The 8,998-nt window shown below is 44.4% G+C and overlaps 2 long non-coding RNA genes across 2 annotated transcripts; one reads left to right on the forward strand and one right to left on the reverse strand.

Moving 5' to 3' along the window:
• Positions 1-1,420: 1,420 nt before the first annotated feature.
• Positions 1,421-2,220, reverse strand: LOC112167785. The gene is made up of 2 exons (XR_002923935.2): positions 1,985-2,220; positions 1,421-1,798 (listed from the first exon to the last, which is right to left on the reverse strand). It is a non-coding gene; the product is annotated as an uncharacterized LOC112167785 (long non-coding RNA).
• A 571-nt stretch (positions 2,221-2,791) lies between these two features.
• On the forward strand, positions 2,792-3,516 carry LOC112167820. Its single transcript, XR_002923955.2, has 2 exons — positions 2,792-2,952; positions 3,139-3,516. It is a non-coding gene; the product is annotated as an uncharacterized LOC112167820 (long non-coding RNA).
• The last annotated feature ends 5,482 nt before the right edge of the window (positions 3,517-8,998 follow it).

Genomic DNA, 8,998 nt, shown 5'->3' on the forward strand with positions numbered 1-8,998 from the left:
AAAACTTTTCGTAGAAACACAGCGGAAGCTACAAATATTTTTGAGGTGAAAATAATTGAGTTGCTAAAATTTATTTCATTCGTCTAGAACTTGAAATGAGTTCTCACACAAGAGGTACGAACTCCAAGGAAATGAGAACTCAACCAACATTGACACAAGGCTAACTTCTAACAAGTCTCGGAATACGAAGTTCGAGAAATAGAATTTAGAATAAGGTTCAAACGACGATTTACCGAACTTGTTTCCGCACACCCAGCTCCTTCCGCTATAGTCCCATCACCAGTGCACAGTACCTGCATCCACACTGTTGTAGGGGTGAGCTTTCGTCCTCGCTGCTCAACAGGAACTCTATCTCGACCAGATTTGAAAATCGATAAATAAATTATCGAGGCCTCAATATGAAAACATGCTTAAACCAAGTGTTTAAAAGAAAAGACAAACTTTAATGTTTTTCAACTTGAAAATTTATGCATGATGCTTAAACAACTACGGCGCCAAATCCAACTTTTACCTGATGGCCGGTCCCATAGACCCACTACACGACCTTACCTCAATTTAATTTATCACCAGGTAAGCGTAGCGAGAGCGTCCGCTACCTAGCTACACACACGGATCGGGTCGTCATTACGATCGCTCACCGTCCGACCGGTGTAACTAACCCTCCGGAGGTTTTGGGGATCGAACCCAAGGAAGTCAGAGCCACCCTTCACTCTCAAGCCATCACATTTCTCACATGGTTTGGTTAGTATGCATTGCATTTGAACATAACCAAACCATACCAACTAACATGCATCATTTAATAACAATATAAGAAAATCACTAACCGAGGAGAGTCCTGAATCCCTACCTGGATTCCGGTGCTTGCTTTCACGTACTCCGAGAGTTGCGAACCTTCCGTTCCTCGAATAACTGGAGTCCTAGATTCCGACATTTCGATAGTTAATATCTTTTGAACAACTATATGAAATCACGACGATTAACAAATCGTCCAACCAATTTTTCCTGGTTTGACCAGGATTGACCACATCAAGCAAACTTTGACCAAATTTCGACCACATCCACGAATAGTCCCGAATCATCAACACTTTACTTGGAATTGGACTATCGGCCAATTTCCTTGTCTTTAGCAATTATTTCAAAGTTCCTTAAATATCACACCACATGGTAATCCCCACAAATTTACCCACTTAGTTTACTTTCACTTCAAACTAAGTTAATTAACATCTCCGTACCAACCTTGGCATCTAGTTAAATATGGAATGCCACCAAAACTTACTCTACCCTTTACCAGCTTCTACTAATTAATTGTTCTAAACAATTATACCCATTCAATTAGTTACTTTATGCACAATGCCACAAGTACTTGTCTTAAACCAATTCTCTATTATCTTTACACACACCCCGTGCATAAAACTCTGGATTTTCCAAGCCAACTCAAAACAATTTTATATCCACTATATGTCCAATTTCCAATGAATACCAGGCTATGCACCAGTAAATGCTTCCACCAAAATACTCATGCTTTGATAATCTCACCACACCAGACAAAAGAGTTTGAATCTATGCTCAGAGTGCCAACATAACAATCAATTTCATTCAACAACCCATTCAACATAGCTCGAACTAATTTCTCAATCCAAGTACAAAACAAGAAACAATTTCTTCCAGAACCTCGAATTTTACCTTCAGCAGTGCGACTTGCAGGTGAGAACCCAAGCTTCTATTTCAACTCTTTCCTGGAAGCCGGCTATAAACAATTAAACATACTGCCAAATCGAATTCCACTCATTCACAGCTTCTGAAATACGCATCCATACATGCAGGTAAGACGAAATCCAAGGCCAGAGGTGCCGGAGGAGTCACCGGCGTCGGTAACAGCGTCGAGACCGAGAGCAACCCAGAACTCAAATCATCAAAACCTAATCCAATTCGAAAACTAATTAAACTATGACGTAGAGGATGACGAAAGGAGTAAGTTCCATACCACATGCAGCCCAATCGGTCACCGGAAGTTGCAGAAACTCGCCGGAAAACATGAGGCTTCATGGTGTCGATTCTCGCGCCAGAGCTTCCGGTTGAAAGACCTGACCCCAGAGAGACGTCGGCGACGAGGAGAGGAAGCAATTTGTGGTGGTGCGCCGTCGTGAGGTGGCCTGGTCGCGGGTCATCAGGCACCGAGAAAGATCGAGAGCGCTGGGTACCTCCAGGTTGATCTCGAACGTTCGATCAGCCTCTCCTCTATTTATAACCTCCCTCTATGGGTACTGGAGTCCGACATGAAAAGTAAAGTATTGTTGACCATTTGACCAATCAGGAAATTTCGAGGACGAAATTTATTTAAGGAGGGTGGAACTGTGGGCCCCGGAAAATCTATCGAGCTTAAATTGAGATCGTTCAACAAGTTATTTATTACGATCTCGATAAATGTCAAGATGCTCGAGAAAATTTTCAGAAATTTTCATAAAGTGAAAACCTCAATTTGAGGGTTGGATGATAAAGTACACTACACAACGAGTTCGTGGAAGTTTTCGGGGAATTTTTCGGATACCCGAGCTATTTATGGCGATTTTCCGAAGTTGTGGGATTATAGAAAATGAATTAAAGAAAATGGAAATTTCTGCGGTGCAATCCTAGCCGTCCAAAACTTCCACCGCTTCATCAGGGCCGTCTAAATTAATTAGAGGGAGGTTATAAATAGAGGAGAGGCTGATCGAACGTTCGAGATCAACCTGGAGGTACCCAGCGCTCTCGATCTTTCTCGGTGCCTGATGACCCGCGACCAGGCCACCTCACGACGACGCACCACCACAAATTGCTTCCTCTCCTCGTCGCCGACGTCTCTCTGGGGTCAGGTCTTTCAACCGGAAGCTCTGGCGCGAGAATCGACACCATGAAGCCTCATGTTTTCCGGCGAGTTTCTGCAACTTCCGGTGACCGATTGGGCTGCATGTGGTATGGAACTTACTCCTTTCGTCATCCTCTACGTCATAGTTTAATTAGTTTTCGAATTGGATTAGGTTTTGATGATTTGAGTTCTGGGTTGCTCTCGGTCTCGACGCTGTCACCGACGCCGGTGACTCCTCCGGCACCTCTGGCCTTGGATTTCGTCTTACCTGCATGTATGGATGCGTATTTCAGAAGCTGTGAATGAGTGGAATTCGATTTGGCAGTATGTTTAATTGTTTATAGCCGGCTTCCAGGAAAGAGTTGAAATAGAAGCTTGGGTTCTCACCTGCAAGTCGCACTGCTGAAGGTAAAATTCGAGGTTCTGGAAGAAATTGTTTCTTGTTTTGTACTTGGATTGAGAAATTAGTTCGAGCTATGTTGAATGGGTTGTTGAATGAAATTGATTGTTATGTTGGCACTCTGAGCATAGATTCAAACTCTTTTGTCTGGTGTGGTGAGATTATCAAAGCATGAGTATTTTGGTGGAAGCATTTACTGGTGCATAGCCTGGTATTCATTGGAAATTGGACATATAGTGGATATAAAATTGTTTTGAGTTGGCTTGGAAAATCCAGAGTTTTATGCACGGGGTGTGTGTAAAGATAATAGAGAATTGGTTTAAGACAAGTACTTGTGGCATTGTGCATAAAGTAACTAATTGAATGGGTATAATTGTTTAGAACAATTAATTAGTAGAAGCTGGTAAAGGGTAGAGTAAGTTTTGGTGGCATTCCATATTTAACTAGATGCCAAGGTTGGTACGGAGATGTTAATTAACTTAGTTTGAAGTGAAAGTAAACTAAGTGGGTAAATTTGTGGGGATTACCATGTGGTGTGATATTTAAGGAACTTTGAAATAATTGCTAAAGACAAGGAAATTGGCCGATAGTCCAATTCCAAGTAAAGTGTTGATGATTCGGGACTATTCGTGGATGTGGTCGAAATTTGGTCAAAGTTTGCTTGATGTGGTCAATCCTGGTCAAACCAGGAAAAATTGGTTGGACGATTTGTTAATCGTCGTGATTTCATATAGTTGTTCAAAAGATATTAACTATCGAAATGTCAGAATCTAGGACTCCAGTTATTCGAGGAACGGAAGGTTCGCAACTCTCGGAGTACGTGAAAGCAAGCACCGGAATCCAGGTAGGGATTCAGGACTCTCCTCGGTTAGTGATTTTCTTATATTGTTATTAAATGATGCATGTTAGTTGGTATGGTTTGGTTATGTTCAAATGCAATGCATACTAACCAAACCATGTGAGAAATGTGATGGCTTGAGAGTGAAGGGTGGCTCTGACTTCCTTGGGTTCGATCCCCAAAACCTCCGGAGGGTTAGTTACACCGGTCGGACGGTGAGCGATCGTAATGACGACCCGATCCGTGTGTGTAGCTAGGTAGCGGACGCTCTCGCTACGCTTACCTGGTGATAAATTAAATTGAGGTAAGGTCGTGTAGTGGGTCTATGGGACCGGCCATCAGGTAAAAGTTGGATTTGGCGCCGTAGTTGTTTAAGCATCATGCATAAATTTTCAAGTTGAAAAACATTAAAGTTTGTCTTTTCTTTTAAACACTTGGTTTAAGCATGTTTTCATACTGAGGCCTCGATAATTTATTTATCGATTTTCAAATCTGGTCGAGATAGAGTTCCTGTTGAGCAGCGAGGACGAAAGCTCACCCCTACGACAGTTACTAATCATAAGCTTGACGGCCCTGATGAAGCGGTGGAAGTTTTGGACGGCTAGGATTGCACCGCAGAAATTTCCATTTTCTTTAATTCATTTTCTATAATCCCACAACTTCGGAAAATCGCCATAAATAGCTCGGGTATCCGAAAAATTCCCCGAAAACTTCCACGAACTCGTTGTGTCGTGTACTTTATCATCCAACCCTCAAATTGAGGTTTTCACTTTATGAAAATTTCTGAAAATTTTCTCGAGCATCTTGACATTTATCGAGATCGTAATAAATAACTTGTTGAACGATCTCAATTTAAGCTCGATAGATTTTCCGGGGCCCACAGTAACAGACTGCTACACGGCTTACAAAGCCATTCTAGGCAGGGACTGGATCCACCGGAGTTACTGTGTTCCGTCAACTCTCCATCAGGAACTGATTATGTGGAACAGGGTAACAAATAAAGCTGAGGTGATTAAAGCGGATTCTCGTCCATTCCTAGTTTCCGCAAATTATGTAGATGCTAGGTACTACTTGGAGCCTATTACTCCATTGCAGGTCAGTGGCATCGATGACAAAGGCCGCCCCATAGGGGGACGACCTCTGAATTGGCACAGTGGGGGCTCACGCTCGCAAAGGAAGGCCTGACCATACTGTGCCCAAACCCTTAAATGATTAATGGATTACGACCTTCCAGAGGAAGGCATAGAGGCCTTCCACTTACTGTATGAAAGACTATCCTCGTACCTGGTGGAAAAAGAGGCCTATGATCGGATCGCGACCTTGGAAATTGTCAATGAGGAGTTCTCTGACCAAGAACATGAAGACGATGATGAGATTCGTCTGGCTCCTGTAGCGTTGGATGATACTCCTCCTAAGGTCAGGGACCCTACCGAGATGGTCAATCTTGGAACAGTAGATGAGCCTATGAAAGTGGCTATTAGCGCCTATTTAGAGCCTAGCGAAGAACAGAGGCTCATTGATCTATTACTGGAATTCAAAGACTTCTTCATGGAGAAATACGAAGACATGCCAGGCCTGTCACCGGATTTGGTATGCCATCAGCTACCCACACTCCCTGACAAGAGGCTTGTGAAGCAAGAGCCGCGAAGAATGAACTCTGAGACCCAAGTCCTGATCAAAGAGGAAGTGGAAAAGATGCACAAGTCAGGCGTCATCAGGGTAGCCAAATACAATTAGTGGCTATCCAACATAGTGCCAGTCCGCAAGAAGAATGGCAAGATGAGGGTCTGCATGGACTACAGGGACCTTAATGTTGCTACGCCAAAAGACGTCTACCCCATGCCCGTCGTGGATATGTTGGTAGACGCAGTAGTGGGACATGAACTATTATCCTTCATGGACGGAACGACAGGGTATCACCAGATTCCGGTCGCGGAAGGAAGACAGACACAAGATCACATTCCGTTGCCCAGGGTTTGCGGGTGTTTTTGAATATGTGGTCATGCCTTTTGGATTGAAGAATGCGAGGGCAACATATCAGAGAGCCATGAACATGATCTTCCATGACATATTGGGGAAGATTTTGGAGGTTTATATTGATGACGTGGTCGTGAAGTCTAAGAAGAAAGGAGACCACATCGTAGATCTTAGAAAGGTCTTCGAGAGAATGCGACAACATAAGCTCAAGATGAACCCCGCCAAGTGAGTTTTCAGAGTTCAGGCAGGTGACTTTCTAGGATTTATAGTCCACTAGAGAGGAATTGAGGTCCCTGAGGACAAGGCCAGCGTAGTCATCAACGCGTCTCCCTCGTGAACAAAGAAGGAATTACAGCGATTGCTGGGTAAGATCAATTTTTTGAGACATTTCATCTCTAATTCTGCAGGTAAAATCCAGCCATTTTTCCCCACTGCTGAAGTTGCAGGGACAGAACGAGTTTGTATGGGAGTCTAAACATCAAGAGGCTTTTGACAAAATTAAGGCCTATTTAGCGAGCCCGCCAGTACTTGTTCCACCTAGAGCTGGATTTCCATTGAAGATGTATATTTCAGCAGCTGAGGCTTCCATTGGAAGCCTACTTGCTCACGATGACGAGGAAGGCATCGAACATGCCATCTTTTACCTCAGTAGGACACTTACAGATTGCGAGACGAGGTATACTCCAATGGAGAAGCTGTGTCTTACACTATATTTCTCAACATGCAAGTTACGGCACTACATGTTATCCTTTACAACTTGCATCATTGCTCAAACCGACCTAGTTAAGTATATGCTGTCGCGATGTATTCTAAGAGGTTGCATTGGCAAGTGGGTGCTTGCCTTATCTGAATTCTCTCTACAGTACGTTCCACAAAAAGCCGTCAAGGGACAGGCCATCGTAGACTTCCTAGCACATCACCCTATGATGGATGTCCCCGCAATGAAAGAGTTAGAGATAGCGACCACCACCACTCGACCGGATTTGGCGCGCATTCCAGAATATGTTGTATGGTATCAAGCCACAGTCTCCTTTTAACCCTGGATATTGTTTTTTGATGGCTCACGAACAGAAACCCTAGCAGGGGCAGAAGTGGTTCTGGAAAACCTAGCAGGCGATCGTTTTTCATATTCTTTTCATTTGGAGTTTAAGTGCACCAATAACCAAGCAGAATATGAGGCCCTTATTATTGGCCTGGAGGTATTATTGGAACTAGGAGTGAGAGACATCCAGGTTCGTGGTGACTCTTTGCTCGTGATCAATCATCTTCAAGAGAAGTTCAGGCGTGTCAGTTGCTTGCTCGTACCATATTTGAATGGCGCCGTTGAGCTCCTGGACCAATTTGATGACGTGGGTTTGGAGTACATCCCTCGCAAGTGTAACTTCGAGGCCAATGAACTCACCCAACTGGCTACCGGAATTACATTAAAATATGGTCCGCGAGCGCATTTTGAAGGTTGAGCGACCCACGCTGCCTTCGTGGCTTGTGCGACCTGACCCGCCTGACGAGCTGGTAGTCGCGGTCCTGGAGCCTATTGACGTAGATTGGCACATCCCTTTGATAGATTACCTCAAGCAGCCAGACCCCATTGCAGACAGGAAGATTCGTTTCCTTGCTTTAAATTACTTCCTCAGAGGCGACGAGCTGCGTCGATGCGGTGAAGATGGCATCGATTTCAGGTGTGTCTATGGCCGTGAAACGAAACGATTAATGCGAGAAGTACATGAAGGCGTGTGTGGCGCCCGTCAAGTGGGTCCAAAGATGCGTTGACTTATCAGGAGACATGGCTATTATTGGCCCAGTATTTTGAAGGACTATATCGCATTCGCGAAAGGTTGCCAAGATTGCTAGGCACATGGACCAGTCCAGCACATTCCTAATATTCCTATGAAACCTATCATTAAAACTTGGCTTGCGCGAGGTTGGGCTTTAGACTTGATCGGCATGATTCACCCACATTCTTCACTCCAGCACAAGTTCATCATCGTCGCTACCGATTTCTTCACTAAGTGGGTGGAAGCTGAGCCTTTGAAGGAGGCTTCCGGTGCCACCATTCGCCAATTCATCTTTCGCAATATTATTTGCAGGTTTGGCATTCCAGAGGTTTTGGTGTCTGACAGGGGGGCTGCGTTCATGGGTGGTGATGTCGAGAGGCTAATAAATGATTATGGCATCCAATTTATCCATAGCACGCCTTATTACGCTAAATCCAATGGTCAAGCGGAGGCCAGTAATATGATCATCATCACTCTATTGAAAAAGCTGCTTGTAGAGAACCCTCGCCAGTGGCAAGACACATTGTACGAGACGTTACAGGCTTATTATACTTCTAAGCGGAACCCTACTGCTACCACCCCTTATGCATTAATATTCGGCCACGATGCGGTTCTCCCTTTAGAGATCAATATTCAATATCTACGCGTCCAAGATCAACAACATCTGATTGGTGAAGATTATGTCCAGGCTATGTGGCAAGAGCATGAAGACCTTAGCGAGAAGCGCTTAGAGGCTTTGGACACCTTGGTAATGGAAAAGCAGCAGATCGCCCGCGCCTATGATAAAAGGACGCATGGTCGCAGTTACAAGGAGGGTGAATTGGTTTAGAAAGCAGTCTTTCCATTTGGCGAAAAATTGACTAGCCGCGGTAAATGGACTCCTTGTTAGGAATGACCTTTTGTTATTCATCGAATTCTGGAACGCGGGGCTTTTCACCTCAAAGATTTGGACGGCGACCTCCACCGCAACCCCATCAACGACAGGTTCCTGAAGAAGTATTACCCCAGTGTTTGGGCGTTTGAAGACCCACCGGATCTAGTTGTTCCTGGGATAGGGGGGCAAACCTAGTCTTCTTTGGCTTGCTCCATACTTGCCATTTAGGCCAATTTGTGGCCTCATCCTCATGCATTCGCTCCACCTAAGAACATTAGGGGGGCAACAC

The sequence above is a fragment of the Rosa chinensis genome, chromosome 5 (genome assembly GCF_002994745.2).
Source record: "Rosa chinensis cultivar Old Blush chromosome 5, RchiOBHm-V2, whole genome shotgun sequence".
NCBI lineage: Eukaryota > Viridiplantae > Streptophyta > Magnoliopsida > Rosales > Rosaceae > Rosa > Rosa chinensis.